General features: G+C 44.7%; 1 protein-coding gene across 11 annotated transcripts in view; it reads right to left on the reverse strand.

Annotated features, from left to right (window-relative positions):
* rbm25b (RNA binding motif protein 25b) overlaps positions 1-13787 on the reverse strand; it is an 81721-nt gene extending 67934 nt beyond the window's left edge. For 6 of the 11 annotated variants that reach the window (XM_063053606.1, XM_063053615.1, XM_063053588.1 and 3 more), the window contains exon 1: positions 13612-13741. The gene's annotated coding sequence lies outside the window, so the exon portion shown is untranslated. Of the gene's footprint in view, positions 1-5408; positions 5476-13611 lie in introns of all 11 variants that reach the window. The other 5 variants (XM_063053565.1, XM_063053540.1, XM_063053558.1 and 2 more) reach the window with 4 other exon arrangements.
* Positions 13788-17424: the final 3637 nt, after the last annotated feature.

Here is a 17424-nt window from a genome sequence, read left to right on the forward strand (position 1 = left end):
CCCCAGTTCCTCTGTACCAACTTTCTAAAAGGCCTTGATCCTTCAAAATATGTATCTAAGTAGTTCCACTGATCTACCTTCCACATCTTACAGGGCAGAGAACCACAACTACTGCAAAAAGAAATTTCTTCTTCTGAATTTCAAAGATCACAGATCCAAACTGTTCAGACTCCATCACAGGAATTAGCTTCGTTAATTTTTTTGGATTGCTTCCAATGCAAGTCCATCTTTTTTTTTAAATATATGGGACCAAATCTGGGCTCGATATCCCAGGTGTGTACCTTGTTTGTACAACTGTAACAAAACCTCTGTAATTGTAAGCTCCAACCCACTTGCAATATAGACAATAATGCCATTTGTCTTAACTACCTGCTGGACTGTGAACTTTGAGATTCATCTACTAGAATACTCGGATCCCTCTACGTGCTCAGTCCACTGCTGTTCCCTCTGCTGACCCACGACTGTACTGCAACACACAGCTCGAACCACATCATCAAGAACGATGAGTCAGCATACAGAGACGAGGTGCAGCGGCTAACGGACTGCTGCAGAGCCAACAACCTGTCTCTGAACGTGAACAAAACAAAAGAGATGGTTGTTGACTTCAGGAGGACACGAAGCGACCATTCTCCACTGAACATCAACTACTCCTCTGTACAGATCATTAAGAGCATCTAATTTCCTGGTGTTTACCTGCTGGAGAATCTCACCTGGTCCCTCAACACCAGCTCCATAGCAAAGAAAGCCCAGCAGCGTCTCTACTTTCTGCGAAGGCTGAGGAAAGTCCATCTCCCACACCCCATCCTACTACATTCCACAGAGGTTGTATTGAGAGCACCCTGACCCAGCTGCATCACTGCCTGGTTCGGAAACTGCACCACCTTGGATCGCAAGACCCTGCAGTGGATAGTGAGGTCAGCTGAGAATATCAACAGGGTCTCTCTTCCCGCCATTACAGACGTTTACACCACACACTGCATCCGTAAAGCAAACAGCATTATGAAGGACCCCACGCATCCCTCATACAAACTCTTCTCCCTCCTGCCATCTGGCAAAAGGCACCGAAGCATTCGGGCTCTCACGACCTGACTATGTAACAGTTTCTTCCCCCAAGCCATCAGACTCCTCAATACCCAGAGTCTAGTCTGACACCAATCTACTGCCCTCTACTGTGCCTATTGTCTTGTCATTATTTATTGTAATGCCTGCACTGTTTTGTGCAATTTATGCAGTCCTGGGTAGGTCTGTAGTCTAGTGTGGTTTTTATGTTGTTTTACGTAGTTCAGTGTAGTTTTTGTATTGTTTCATGTAGCACCATGGTCCTGAAAAACGTTGTCTCATTTTAATGTGTACTGTATCAGCAGTTATGGTTGAAATTACAATAAAAAGTGACTTGACTTGACATCACTCACTTGCAGTCCTTCTCCATTTAATAATAATCTGTATTTTGAAACCTGTTATCCAACAGCAAGATCTCACTTCCCCAAATTGAACTCCATATGCTAAGCTTTTCCTCCATTACTTAATTCATGATATATCATTCATGATATGCTCACAACATGCTCTATTTTGCATCATTAGCATGCTTGGATATCTTACATTTCCCCTTTCATCAGAGTATTTATAAGTACTAATACTTGGGATACGAGTTATATCTTCACTTTAGTCTCCATCTTATAGCACACACTCATGCAACCATAGTGATGGAAACCCTGGCTTTCCTACTATCCAAGCATCGAAACAGTCTTTCCAGTTGAAGCAGCAAATCACTTGCTCCAGTCTTGTGTAGAGCATGTGGTGTTCTCAATGTGATCTACAAACAGAGAAGCCAGACACAGGCTCAAGGGTTGCTTTGAAGAGCAGCTTTATTCAGTCCACAGGCGGTTCTTGCTATTGACTATTTTAATTCTGTGCCCAATTCTCATCAGTCTGTACCCTCCCACATGACTATGGCAAAACCCAATTTCAGCACGTAGAGCAACACTATTTTCAGGGGATATCATTACCTTCCAGGCTTGATGTCAAATTCTCCAACTTAAGGTAATAGCTTTCCTGTGACTAAAACAAAATTGACCATCTCTGTTCACTGTTATCCCAACCGTGAAACTAGGCACTTACTGTAGCCCTGTTATTAGCCAAATCAGACAGGAGCACAAATCACAATCCTACTGCTCCCATTAACCCATTTGACCCAGCCATATTTCAAATAGTCCTTTCTTTTGCCCATTTTTCTCCCACACCTCCCCAACCCCCATTTTTTCTCAACTTAAGCCATTCTCTCTTTTCCAGTGATGGCGAGGAGGAGCTTTGATTTGAAATGCTATTTAACTTTCTACAGATTTGACCTGAGTGGTTGAATCTTCCCAGCATTTTCAGTTTTCATACTAAATTAGCTTGGCAGCCATTAACACAATAGGTTTTCACTTCCTTTAACCTTAATCTACTTGAGAATTTTTCCATTCCAAACTTAATTTGCTTCACTAACTGTCTTTTGTAACATACATCTTGCTAAATTGCATAGCCCTTTGGAATACCATTTGCTGGAATGTATATATTTGGCATTCCCTTCATGGATAGGCTGATGATAAAAGTCCTGACGAAGGGTCTCGGCCTGAAACGTCGACTGTGTCTCTTCCTATAGATGCTGCTTGGCCTGCTGCGTTCACCAGCAACTTTGATGTATGTTGCTTGAATTTCCAGCATCTGCAGAATTCCTGTTGTTTGCTGATGATAAAACTGATGGTTTGTCTTGTTCTTTACCAATGCAACCTGAAATGTACTAAACATTACTTTGCAAGTGCCACTCAGTGGGCTTGGCTCTCACATCTCAATATTTTGACACAAACAGCCCAAGTATTTCACATATGAATGCTTTTTAAGAATATAATTTACATTTCAATATACATTCGTAAATGTTACGGAAGGACAGTACTAAAATTTTCCTTGACAATTATCATACTCCAAACAAGGGAACAGCTTTCTTTAAAAACGCAAACATGAGGAATTCTGCCGATGCTGGAAATTCAAGCAACACACATCAAAGTTGCTGGTGAACGCAGCAGGCCAGGCAGCATCTCTAGGAAGAGGTACCGTTGACATTTCAGGCCAAGACCCTTCGTCAGGACTAGGGTCTCGGCCTGAAACGTCGACTGTACCTCTTCCTAGAGATGCTGCCTGGCCTGCTGGGTTCACCAGCAACTTTGAAGTGAACAGCTTTCTTTGTGGACATGAGAAAATTTGCAGATGCTGCTGGAAATCCAGCATTTTGTGCGTGTAGCTTTCTTCATGGGATTTTCAGGGCCGTAAACATTGATATCCATGACCAGTTTTTTCCACTCCTAATTGTGGTCTGGACTCTGACAGCTACAGGTAAGAACAGACTTGGAAGAGTTCAGCCTGCCAGTTATTATTATCTATTATAGAGTGAGCAACACAGGCATCTTTGCAGTCTACTACTCCAAAAATATAATGTAAGAGATGCTAGTGCCTTGATTATGGGTATTTACAAGAGGCCTTGTGTTTGTGTGACTATACTTTAAGATTAAATTTCAAGTGTTTTATCAGGATAAGGACTTCATTTAACTTCCTCTTCCTAGTTAAGCAACCCTCTCCAAGGGATTATGTTCTTTCCAAACCTAGCACTGAATTCAGAGGATTAATTTCTCTCCCTCTGGGACACAAGCTAGGGCCTTTCTTCAAGGTCAAAGCAGAGGTCTTCCTCAGTCTCATCTACTGCTGCCAGGGCTGGAGCTCGCATCAATTACCATGCGGTGCTGGCTCTGTGTGAGATATGCACTTATCCTACAGCAAGAGTTGTTGGGACACCAGAATCTTAATGGAAAATCTCAACTGAAGGTGATGACATTGCTCTTCCAGCCTTGCAGAAGGTGATGCAGCCACTGCCTTGCACCAAGTACATCATTTTCTGCCATTTAGATGCCACAATAGCAGTGAGAAAGAGCCTGGGTTCCCAAATTGTGACTGAGTGCAAAATAGTACAGCAGATTTTCCAGCCCACCACATCTGCATCAACCTTTATGTCAAATTGAGCTAATCACATCTGCCTACACATGGTCTGTATCCTTCTACTTCTATGTCCAAACACCTCTTAAACATTGTTATTGTGTCTGAATCTACCATCTTCCCGAAAGCACACTGCAGGCACCTACTACTGTTATAAAAAAAAAAGCTTGCCTCCAAATTTCCCTTAAATATTTCCCCTTTCATCTTAAAGATATTCCTTCTAGTATGACATTTCCACCCTGGGAAAAAGATCATCTACAGTATCGAAACCTCTCATTATTTTATATACCTCATCACACACCCCACCTCAGTCTCTACTGCTTGAGAGAAAACAAACCAATTTTGTCCAGTCTCTCTTTCAGGCAAATCCTGGTGAACCTTTCCAAAACCTCCACATACTTCCTTAGTCTGTGAACCAGAACTACACACAATATTTGAAACATGACCTAACAGCTCTGGCAGTTGTATAAAACATTCTACAAATTATAGCAAGCCTATGTGAAATAATACAACGTGAGTAGCTATAAAAGCAGATGTTTCTAACCGAAGGAGAAATAGGCTTACCAACAATTGTCAGGAACACTGAGACTGCCAATCATCTCAAAAAATGTAGCATCTCACACTTGTCTGGAATACATACCATTAGCCATTTCTTAATCCAAACTTCGAACTGATCTATATCCTGCTGTATCCATTCACAACTGTCTATAACTCCAATTCTCATATCAGCTACAAATTTCCATTCAAGTGTGTGCATGGGCATGGGATCCCAGCACTAAATCCATGCGAATCACCATTGATCACAGACCTCCAGTCAGAAAAGCATCCTTCCACCTCTACCTAGTCTTCAAAATTCAAGTGAATTTTGGAACTAATTTCCTAACTTGTGACTTAATTTTTTGAACAAAAGTCTTGGGAATAAATGACAGAAGAAACTTAAGTCTATTATTGTTGAGGGTGTCCACGTATATCCTGGTCTTTAGTGTAAATTATCTGGGTCCAACTTGACTGGAAACCATACTATATTACATTGTCACTGCACAAATACGGGTGGACCTGCCCATCAACATTTGCCATCATGTATGCACTTCCACATACATATTAAGCTCATGCTCACATCCTTGCTGTCTCTACCTTGTCCTTCCATTTGAACCTTCTTTACTTAGACTTCTCATTTCTCCTTGTTCAATATCTCTCCCTACCCAAGTTTCTCCCAGCTTCCGATTAACCCTTACCCTTCTTGCCCTCTTTCTTGTATCCTGTCATTTGGTGCAAATTATTACAGAAGAGTAAGGAAGGATGAAAGGCAACATCTCTGTACACTCTTGGTCACTCTGAGATCATCTTTATTGACCACAATGGTTGGAAAAAAACAGCCATCTTACAGCCTGCAGATTCAACAGTACCCAAGTCCAGCTGAGCAACTTCTCTCCAGTCCCAGTTCTGCGCAGTCTGAAAAACAGCAGAAATCCCTTCAGGTTTCCCCATGTCTGGGCGAATAATGCCTGTAGCTTTCAAAGAAATCAACCATGGGCTTGTCATTAGTACAAGTGAACAATTCTATTCCACAGCAAACCACCCAAAATTATTCTATGCTGTCAACCTTGACCAAGAATGTTGAAGAGGCCTTGTGACGAATGAAAAACAAAAAGGCCTGGCAGGTGGTATCACTAGTAAGTAAGAGGTGTCAGAGAGCTGCTGTTTGGCCTCAGTGAGGTAGTGGTCCGTCCACCAGACTACTACGGCGCCACCTTTGTCTGTGGGTTTGATGGTGAGGTTGACTAAGTTCTAACATTTAACAGAAATGAACTTGAATATCAACCCACAAACTCATCTCTTATGTCTTTGATGAGGAAGACATGGCTCATGTCCTCAATCACAACTGCAATCATCTTCAAGAATGGTAACAAATCTGAGTGTGCCAACTAGGAAGAAGCTGTGCTGCTTTCTGTAAAGGGGAAGATTGTTGCCACGAATGCTGTTCCAGTAAAATACAGCTACACGGATGGATCCTGTCCATCTGGAACACTGGTACATACAATATACACTTTGCAGCCACATTCACAATAACCAGGAGACACATGACTAGTGTATGCCCTTCCAAAATCACAAATACAATCAAACTAAATATCAAAGTCAAGTTTAATTTCATATACACAAGTATGCATATGCACAGGTGCACTAAAAAACTTTCTTGCAATAGCATCACAGTCACATTACATCATATAAGCAGCATTCACGAGAAAAATAAATTATACACAATTTTTACAAAAAATTCATTTTAGTGAAAAGTGGTTAAAGCGCTGCTTAAATGCTGTTTAAACTTTTAGTGCAGAAATGGTGCCGGTAAGTGGTGCGCACAACACCACTCTATCCCTCATTCCCCCCCATTCCTCTAATTCCTCATCCTCCCCTAACCCTGCTCTCCCTGAACATCCTAACCCCCCTCCCTCCTGAGACCTCCAACTTTTTACCCTACTCTGACCCCAGCCCCAACCCATGCCGTGTCTTCACCAACCCCTCTGACCTTCCCCTCTCTGAGGTAGAACATTCTGTCCTTAACAAGGGCCTCACTTTTGTCCCCCTCCGTCCACACCTCAGTGAGTTCCATGCCCACCATGACGCTGAACTCTTCTTCCATCGCCTACGTCTCCAAGCCTACTTCTTTGGCAAGGATTCCCCTCCCCCAACTGATAACCCCCTTCTCCCGTCTTCAACCCTCCTCCTCCTGGACACCCCGCCCAGGCCTTCTACCTGCCCTCAATCTTTTCATCTCCAACTGTCGCCGAGACATCAACCGTCTCAATTTCACCACTCCTCTCTCCTGTTCCAACCTCACTCCCTCCGAATGCACTGCCCTCCACTCTCTCTGCACTAATCCCAACCTCACCATCAAACCTGCAGACAAAGGTAGCACTGTAGTAGTCTGGCGGACGGACCTCTACCTCACTGAGGCCAAACGGCAGCTGACACCTCCTCTTACTTACCCCTGGAACAGGACCCCACCAAAAAACATCAAACCATTGTCTCCCGTACCATCACCGCCCTTATCAACTCCGGAGTCTTTCCATCCTCCGCCGCTAATCTCATATTTCCCACACCCCGTACCGCTTGGTTTTACCTCCTCCCCAAGATTCACAAGCTTGACTGTCCTGGAAGACCCATAGTTTCTGCCTGCTCCTGCCCCACTGAACTTGTATCTGCCTATTTGGACTCCATTTTGTCACCCATAGTTCAGTTCCTCCCCACCTACATCCGGGATACATCCCATGCCCTCCACCTCTTCAATGACTTCCAGTTCCCCGGTCCCGACGGCTTCATTTTCACTATGGATGTCCACTCCTTATACACTTCCATTCCCCATCAAGAAGGCCTCAAAGCCCTCCGCTACTCTCTGGACAATAGACCTCACCAGTTCCCCACCACCACTACCCTCCTCTGGTTGGAAGAACTGGTACTCACACTTAATAACTTCTCTTTTGGCTCTTCCCACTTTCTTCAGACCAAGGGTGTAGCTATGGGCACTCGCATGGGCCCCAGCTATGCCTGCCTCTTTGTTGGTTATATGGAACAGACTATGCTCCAAACCTTTACTGGTACTGCTCCCCAACTTTTCCTTCGCTACATTGGTGCTGCTTCCTGCACCCATGCTGAGCTCGTCAATTTCATCGACTTTGCTTCTAACTTCCACCCAGACCTCAAATTCACTTGGTCCATCTCGGACACCTCTCTCCCCTTTCTCAATCTCTCGGTCTCCATCTCTGGAGATAGACTGTCCACTAACATCCTCTATAAGCCCACTGACTCTTATAACTACCTCGACTATACCTCTTCCCACCCTGCCACATGCAAAAATGCCATTCCCTATTCCCAGTTCCTCTGTCTCCGCTGCATCTGCCCCCAGGATGAGACTTTCTGTTCCAGGACATCTCAAATATCCTCTTTCTTTAAGGATCGTGGTTTCCCTTCTGCCGCCACCAATGATGCCCTCACCCGCATCTCCTTCATTTCCCGCACTTTGGCCCTCACCCCATCCTCCTGTCACCACAACAGTGACAGAGTTCCCCTTGTCCTCACCTACCACCCCACCAGCCTCCGGATCCAGCACATTATCCTCCACCACCTTCAAGAGGACCCCACCGCTAAGCATATCTTTCCCTCTCTACCCCTCTCCGCAGGAATCATTCCCTCTGCGACTCCCTGGTCCACAGGTCCCTCCCCACGGATCTCCCACCTGGCACTTATCCTTGCAAGCTTAAGTTCTACATCTCCTTTCTCACCACCATTCAGGGCCCCAAACAGTCCTTCCAGGTGAGGCAACACTTCACTTATGAGCCTGCTGAGGTCACCTATTGCATCCGGTGCTCACGGTGCAGCCTCCTCTACATCGGTGAGACCGGACGACGATTGGGGGACCGCTTCGTCGAGCACCTCCGCTCCATCCGCCACAACAGACAGGATCTCCCGGTTGCCACCCACTTCAACTCTGCTTCACATTCCCATTCAGATATGTCCATACATGGCCTCTTTTACTGCCATGATGAGGTCAAACTCAGGTTGGAGGAGCAACACCTCATATACTGTCTGGGTAGTCTCCAGCCCCTTAGCATGAACACTGAATTCTCCAACTTCTGGTAATCCCCTTCCCCCATCCGTTTCATTCTGCCCCCTCCCCCAGCTGCCTATCACTTCCCTCATGGTTCCGCCTCCTTCTACTACCCATTGTGCTCCCCCCATTCCTTCTTCACCTTTCCTGCCTACCCCCTCCCTGCTCCCCCCCCCCACCCCTTGAACTTTCCCTTTACTGGTTTTTCACCTGGCACCTACCAGCCTTCTCCTTCCCACCCTCCCCCCACCTTCTTTATAGGGCCCCTGACCCCTCCCTCTTCAGTCCTGACAAAGGGTCTCCGCCTGAAACGTTAACTGTTCGTTTCCACGGATGCTGCCCGACCTGCTGAGTTCCTCCAGCGTGTTGTGCATGTTGTTTTGACCCCAGCATCTGCAGAGTATTTTGTGTTGCCGATAAGTGGTGACTGTTTGCTTGCAGCTCCGATGGGAATCATTAAGACCTATTTAGGACTACTACAGTTAAATCCACTATCACAGCCATGGGTACTTCAGTAAGCACATCGTTTTAAGATGCTAAAAACATCTATCAATACTCAAAATCAGTGAATCTTGGACTGCATTCTTGGGTTGCGAGTGCAGCTCATCTTGACAAAAATGGAAGCGGGGAAGGTGTGCTGGTCTATAGGTGCGATTGAAATGCAGAAGCCTTAAACTTGCACTCCTGACTCCAGAGGGACATCAGGAACTGCTATGTACATTGCCTCACAGAGACATGGCTGACCACCATTTTAGATGCAGCACTGAAGCCCAAAGGCTTCACAATTGTCTGCAGACTCTAAAGGTGAGTTTTCTACAGGTAGAGGAGGTGGAATGTTGAAAGGCCTTGATAATTTGGATGTGGAGATGATGTTTGGAAGAGCCTAGGACCAGAGGGCACAGCCTCAGAATAGAGGAGTGTCCTTTTACAGCAGAGATGAGGAGATATTTCGAGTGGTGAATCTGTTGCCAAAGGCAACTATGGAGGCCAAGTCTTTACGAATATTTAAGGAAAAAGTTGGATCAGCCATGATGAAATGGCGGGGCAGGCTCAAAAGGCCAAATGGCCTAATTCTGCTCCTATATCGCATGGAATATGCTTTATGATGAACTCAGAGGTGCACAGACGTGGTGGTTCTGCCTCAATTCTGTTCACCTGAACTGAAACATCTAGCAGCCAAGTGTCATTCATTTTATCTGCTCAGAGTGATTTCTGACATCACCCTGGAGCGGAGTATATTCCACCTCTGCCCAACCTCATGCAGGTACTGGAGGAGTTGAGCACTGATCAGCAGTAACTAAACTGTGCACCTGGATGCTTTCCTTAACATTGCGGGAAATCTCAACCAGGCCAGCTTGAGGAAATCTCTGAACAACTACCAACACATTAACTACCATTACACCAAAAATCATGAATGTTTACTGTACCACCCCACACCCACACTTTGGAAAGTCTGATCACCTGGCTGTACTTCTACTCCTGGCGTATAGGCAGAAACTAAAATCCATAGCACCAATGGTGAGGGCCACGGTATGGTGAAAGGAGGCAGAGGAGTGCTTATAGGACTGCATTCAGTCAGTGTTCTGAACAATATTCAAGGACCCATCTTTGAATCTGAATGAATATGACACAGTTGTCACATCAAGACCCGCGTGTATGAGTGTGTGCCTTCGAGAACAAGCAGACAGAACCAAAACAAAACCAGATCTGTAGTCTGCTGAGGGCTAGATATGTGGCATTCAAGATCTGTGATCCAGAACCAAACAGGAAGTCCAGGAATGACCTATGGGAGGCTATTTTAAGAGCAAGAAAACAATTCTGATTTAAGTTAGAGATGGAATTGGATGCATGTCAGCTCTGGCAGGGTTTGCAGGCCATTACTTCTTACAAGGCGAAACCTAACATCATAAATGCCTGTAATTCTTCATTCCCAGGAGCACACTGCCTTTTATGCACACTTTGAAAGGGAGAATAAAATGACACTAGTGCAGATCCCTGCAACATCCGATGACCGTGATCTTTGTCTCAGATCCTGATGTCAGAAGAACTTTCAAAAGGGTAAATCCTTATAAGTCGTCAGTCTGTGATGGTGTACATGTAAAGGCACTGAAAACCCGAGTGTTCAAGGACATCTCACTGCTGCATTCAAAAGGCCCACCTGCTTCAAAAGGGTGACAATCATACCAGTGCCCAAGAGCAGGGTGAGCTGCCTCAACAACTATCACATCTACTGTAATGAAGGGCTTTAAGAGGTTGCCATGGCCAGAATAAACTCCTGCACTCTGGCCTCAGCAAGGACCTGGACCCACTGCAATTTGCCTATCGCCATAACAGGTCTACAGTGGATACAATCCCACTGGCTCTCTGCTAGGCCTTACATCACCAACAGCAATACCTACATCAGGCTGCTGCTTATTAATCACAGTTCAGATCATACCCTCAGCTCTAATCAACAAGCTCCAAAACCTGAGTTTCTGTCCACAAATGGATCATTGACTTCCTCACAGGGAAACCAGCCACATCTCCTCACTGACCATCAACACTAGCGCACATCGAGGATTATTGCTTAACACACTGGTTTACTCCCTTAACACTCACGACTGTGCAGCTAGACATAGCTCAAAAGCCATCTAGAAATTTGCTGATGACACAACCATTGTTTACAGAATTTCAGATGGTGATGAGGCAACATACAGGAGTGTGATAGATGAGCTGGTTGATTGGTGTGGCACCAATACCTTGCACTCAATGCCAGTAAGACCAAAGAATTGATTGTGGATTCAGGAAGGGGGAAACACACACTCTCTGATCGAGAGATCAGAGGTTGAAGGGGGTGAGCAGTTTCAAGTTCCTGGGTGTCAACCTCTCTGAAGATCTATCCTGGGCCCAATATTTTGATGCAATTACAAAGAAGGCATGACAGCAGCTATATTTCATTAGGAGTCTGAAGAGACCAAAGACAATCACAATTTCTACAGATATAAGCTGGAGAGCATTCTAACTGGTATGGAGGGGCCATTACGCAGGAGCAGAAAGGCTTCAGAAAGTTGTAAACTCCATCATGGGCACTATTCTCCCCAGCATCCAGGACACCTTCAAAAGACGATGCCTCAAAAAGGTGACATCATTAAGGACCCCACCACCTAGGACATACCCTCTTCTCATCGCTACCATCAAGGATTTTAGGAACAACTTCTTCCTCTCTGCCATCAGATTTCAAAATAGACAAAATTTCCAACAAGAAACGAGGACAAAGAGCTAGAAACCATATGCAAAAAGCCACAAATGGCTTGAGATCCTCCACTGAGCATCAAAGATCAATGCACACAATGGAAAAAGATCTTCAACTCCAGCTCCACAAAGGAGGAACATCAATTGCCTCTCTTTTCATCTCCAAAAACCTTTGGCTGAATCAGGAGCAACTTATCCTTCTCAAATTCAGCTGCCTCAGAACTTTATTCCCACAATACGTTGCAATGCACAAGCCACAGATTTCATTAACGAGTTCACAAATAAATCTCAAGGCAGACTGGTGTTTAGTTGACCAAATATCCATCTCACTATTGTTTCTATATTGTACCTTGCTTCTAAATTTCCAACTGCAATGGAAAAACTAGAAACTGTTCAATTTCAGCACGTCCACACAAGAAATGTTTCTCCACTCTTGGTCACTGAACTGACAGACAGGCCTCACTGTTCACACCAAACATACACTCTACTTTAGGCTCCAGGCAACAGATTTCCAATTTGACAGAGTGGAAGTCTTCACATTGGTCTCATCAGCCATTTTTCAGGACTCAAAAACTGCAGAGGAAGCCAGTCACCCTCAAGGATGAAGGTCATAAATTTGATGCACTAGAACTCTATATTTGTTACTTCTACTGAAACACCATCTTGAAAATCATTCCCCAATGCAGCCTACTTTCCTGTAATATTTTATAGATCAAGCTCTGCTCTTACAAAATTATGATCTCATTTATCATCTACAATCCTGTTTCCATACTCTCAGTGATACAATGGTATAAATGTTCACGTTGATCAAATTAACCAGAAACAACACAAATTTCATTTCTCTCCCTCTCCCGTCACTGAATAAAGTTAATTTGTAAGGACTAGTCTGTTTTTCTTGATGTAGACAAAAGCGAAACATCTGACAAAGCAATTCACATTTGTTGCAGTAAATCGTTCTCCACTGCCATAAACTTTTACTCCAGCGTATCATTCGTGTGTGATACGTTTGAAAAGTCTGACTTGGGTTCACAAATGACACTTCGTCACTCACGTCTTATTATATGTAAATACTGACAAAATAATGTGGGGAAGGATAGGGATCGAATTGAGCCAGGTTTCACCGTAGGAACGTTAATTCCGTGAACCTTTCAATACTGTGGCAACAGCAAACAAAATGGCGAAATGCTTAGTCCCAATTAGGGGAAAAAAAACTTTTCTGTCGCATTAAAGAGTGCGGGACTAAAAATACAAAGCACTTTTAATCGAGTTCTAACTACAATTAAAATGAATGTTTATATTGTTTTTATAAGACAAGTAAGGGCAGGCACACCGGCAAGAAAAAAAACTAATATGTAAGTAAGGGCAGCCACGGCTCTGAAAATAAGCGATACGTCTGCAGACACCCGCATCCCTGACCAAACCTTGTCTCGAATGAACCGACAAGCAGTGCCGCTGTCGGTCAGGACGAAACGTTTTTTTGGGGTGGGGAGTTCATTCCCCGGCGGCCGGGAGTCGCGAGGCCCATTCTCCGCCAGTTTAGCGGTGCCTCCTCAGACAGTAGCCACTATGGAAAAGCTGTTCGTCGGGCTTGAGGAGGAGCCTGGGCCTGAGGCCGAGTTCGGGCCCGGGACTGCAAAGCCCATCCCCCACGACTCTTCGCACTCGCGGCTCCAACCCAACCCTCAGCCCGACCAGGAACCCAGCTCGTAGCAATACAATCACACCATCTCTACCCCCACCGCCAGACTTACCGGTGCGGACTGACCCGATCTACGAAGAAAGTGTGGCTGCTGCAACGATGCAGTGGCCTGTTCACGGTGTGCAGCGGCGCCACTCCCGGCCTTCGCACTGCCTCGCTCCCGGAACAACAGCGCCAGCCCGCGCACGTAGCCGAACGCCTGCCGCACGCCTGCGTCACGCCGCCAGCCCGCGCGCGTAGCCGCACGCCTGCGTCACGCCGCCAGACCGCGCGCGTAGCCGCACGCCTGCGTCACGCCGCCAGACCGCGCGCGTAGCCGCACGCCTGCGTCACGCCGCCAGACCGCGCACATAGCGGCACGCCTGCGTCACGCCGTCAGCCCGCGCACGCAGATTGCGTCCTGGTAGTAGTCCGTGACTCCAAGTGGTATTCGCTGTCTCCTTGTTTTCTTCGCGCCCGTTTCTCTCATGCTTTGATTTATTTTGCTGTTCGCTCTACGTCGTGAGCGGGGACACAGGGAGAAGGGTTTGTTTCATTACTTGGGCAACGTGCATGCACCCCTTCAAAATTCCAGATGTTACTGCCATTAATACTGAGGTTATCCTAAACCTGACACCCACCATGACCCCAAATTTGCACATTCACACCTTCTTCCTAAAAGCCCCATCAACCTCAGCCCTCCCTTACCTCTGTTATCGCCTCTCCACCCCCAGGATTTCCCGCATGAGGTCTGCAAACCTCATTCCTTCAACCCTCTTTTATATTGCTATGAATTATTATTCCAATTACTTCAGTTCGGCAGTCACATCCCAATTGTCCACATATGGAAACTTGTAGCTCAGTAATGAGAAATCTATCAGTCAAACGTTGGTTTGACCCAAGAGCATTGAGCAGAGGAGTCCTGGCTAATACTCCACTCTGCGTCTGGCACTCAGCTGCAGTGAGCATCCCATTAGAGTGCCAAACTCTTGTGAACAAACTCATTCAGAATTGCCAATGGCTCTGCTCCAGGAAAGTTGAGTGGAATCCTTGGGTGAAGGAAATATAAGAGCAGATGTATTCCCTCACTGCCAATCACCCACATATAAGTTAGGACCATACATATCGAGAAAAGATAGCTCGCAACACGGTTAAATTGTGCCAAGTCTTCAATCAGCTGCAAATTATAGTGACAGTATTAAAAAAAATACAGGAAGTACCAACTTAGGCAGAATTTGTGGGGACACAGAATTAACATTTTAGATGGATAACCTTTTATTGGAAACTTTAAATTCTGTTTCTCTTTTCCTTAGTGCTGAATGATCATCTGATTATTTTCAGCATTATTCATTTTATTTCAAATTTCCAGCATCTTCCATAGAATTTTCCATTCTAATTTTCTTGCCTTTGAAATCCAAAGTCCATGATGACTGATCAATTATTGGGATAGTGGGCATTGTAACAAATTGGATAGTGACAGGTTGACTCTTTGGGTTTTGGCAGGTTCAGTGTCACTGTTTGGTTAATGTCAGGTTTGGTGTTTATGGATTGATGTTGACAGATTCATTATTGATAAGTTTGGTGTTTGCAGGTTCAATGTTGGCAAGTTGAGTGTTGACAGGTTGGGTTTTGACAGAGTGTTGATTGTTGACAGGTTGGTGCTTATGGGATTGGGTGTTTACTGGTTAGGTGTTTACCGGTTGGATGTCGACAAGTTGGATGTTTATGGGATTGGGTGTTTACAGGTTGGGTGTTGACAGGTTGGATGTTTATGGGATTGGGTGTTTACTGGTTGGGTGTTTACCGGTTGGATGTTTACTGGTTGAGTGTTTTGGGTGTTTATGGGTTGGGTGTTGACAGGTTGGATGTTTATGGGATTGGGTGTTTACTGGTTGGGTGTTTTGGATGGGTTGGGTGTTGACAGGTTGGATGTTTGTGGGTTTGGGTGTTGACAAATTGGGTTTTGACTGTTGCGTTTTAAAACTAATCAGTAAACTGCAAGACCAGGGGTTTAATACCCCCTTGTGCAATTGGATCCTGGATTTCCTCATTTGTAGACCCAGTCCATTCGGACTGGTAAAAGCGTTTCCTCCACAGTCTCCATCAGTACAGGAGCACCGCAGGGATGTGTACTTAGCCCCCTGCTCTACTTGCTTTACACCCATGACAGTGTGGCTAAGTACAGCTCCAATACCATATACAAGTTTGCTGATGACACTATGGTTGTGGCTGTATCAAAGCTGGTGATGAATCAGCATACAAGAGGGAGATTGAAAATTTGGTTGAGTGGTGTAATAACAACAACCTCTCATTCAATGTCAGTAAGACCAAGGAACTGATTGTAGACTTCAGGAGGGGGAAACCAGAGTCCATGAGCCAGTAATCATCAGAGGTGGAGAGGGTCAGTAACTTTAACTTCCTGTGTGTCACTATCTCAGTGGACCTGTACTGGACCCATCATATAAATACAAAAGTATAATTGCGAAGGAAACACAATAGAGCCTCTACTTCCTCAGGAGTCTGCGGAGATTCGGTACGTCATCAAAAACCTTGGCAAACTTCTATAGATGTGTGGTGGAAAGATTGGCCGCAGTACAGCCTGGTACGGGAACACCAACGTCTTTGAGTGGAAAATCCTACAAAAGGTCGTGGGTTTGTCCCAGTACATCACAGGTAAAACCCTCCCAACCACTGAGCATGTGTACATGAAAAATTACCATAGAAAAGCAGCATCGCATCCATCATCAAAGATCCTCACCACCCAGGCCATGCTCTTTTCCCACTGCTGCCATCAGGTAGAAGGTACAATTGCCTCAGGACTCACACCACCAGATTCAAGAACAATTACTACCCTCAACCATCAGGCTCTTGAACAAAAGGGTATAACTACACTCATTTAAGGACTCTTTTATCTTGATATTTTATGTTCATTATTTATTGCTATTTATTCACTATCTGCATTTGCACAGTTTGTTTACAGTTTCTGATGTTTACAGTTTACAGATGCTGTTTATAGTTACTGTTCTATAGATTTGCTAAATATGCCCATAGAGAAAGAATCTCTGGGTTGTATGTGGTGACATGTATGTACTCTGATAATAATTTTTACTTTGATCTTTGAAATTTGAAACAAGACATTACTCACACAACACACACCCATATATTCATTGTATTCACACACAAACAGAAATATAATCACGTGCTTAAAAAGTACGTGTATACTCATCCACACTCACATACATGCACAGAATGTGCACACATGCATAAAAGTACAAACAGAGACTACATACACACTCTGAGCCTGTTCTGCTGTCAATGGTATCATCTCATTGAGGGGTCGGGTGAAAAGGGTAACCAGCTTCAAATTCCTGAATGTCAACATTTCAGAGGATATTTTCTGGGCTCAACACAGTTGATGCTATCATAAAGAAGGCATATCATTGGTTCTATTTCATTAGGAGTCTGGGGAGTTTTGGTATGTCACCAATGACTCTTGGAAATTTCTGTAGATGTATAGTGGAGAGCATTCTGATTAGTTGCATTATAGACTGATATGGAGACTCCAACCCCCAGGATCACAAGGGGCTCCAGAGAGTTGTAGATTCATCCAGCTCCATTCTTCCTCACCATCAAATACACCCTTAAAGAAGTGGTGTTTCATCTCTAAAGACCTTTGCCATCCTGGACATATCCTCTTCTCATTACCACCATCAGGAAGGAGGCATAGCGGCCTGAAGACCCACAGTCAATGATTCTGTAACAGCTTCTTTCTCTCTGCCATCACTTTTCTACCTCTTTTTTTACACAATTTATTTTTGTAATTTATAGTACTTTGCCACAAAATAACAAATTTGATGCAAGTCAGTGATAATAAATCTGATTCTGA

The sequence above is a fragment of the Mobula hypostoma genome, chromosome 1 (genome assembly GCF_963921235.1).
Source record: "Mobula hypostoma chromosome 1, sMobHyp1.1, whole genome shotgun sequence".
NCBI lineage: Eukaryota > Metazoa > Chordata > Chondrichthyes > Myliobatiformes > Myliobatidae > Mobula > Mobula hypostoma.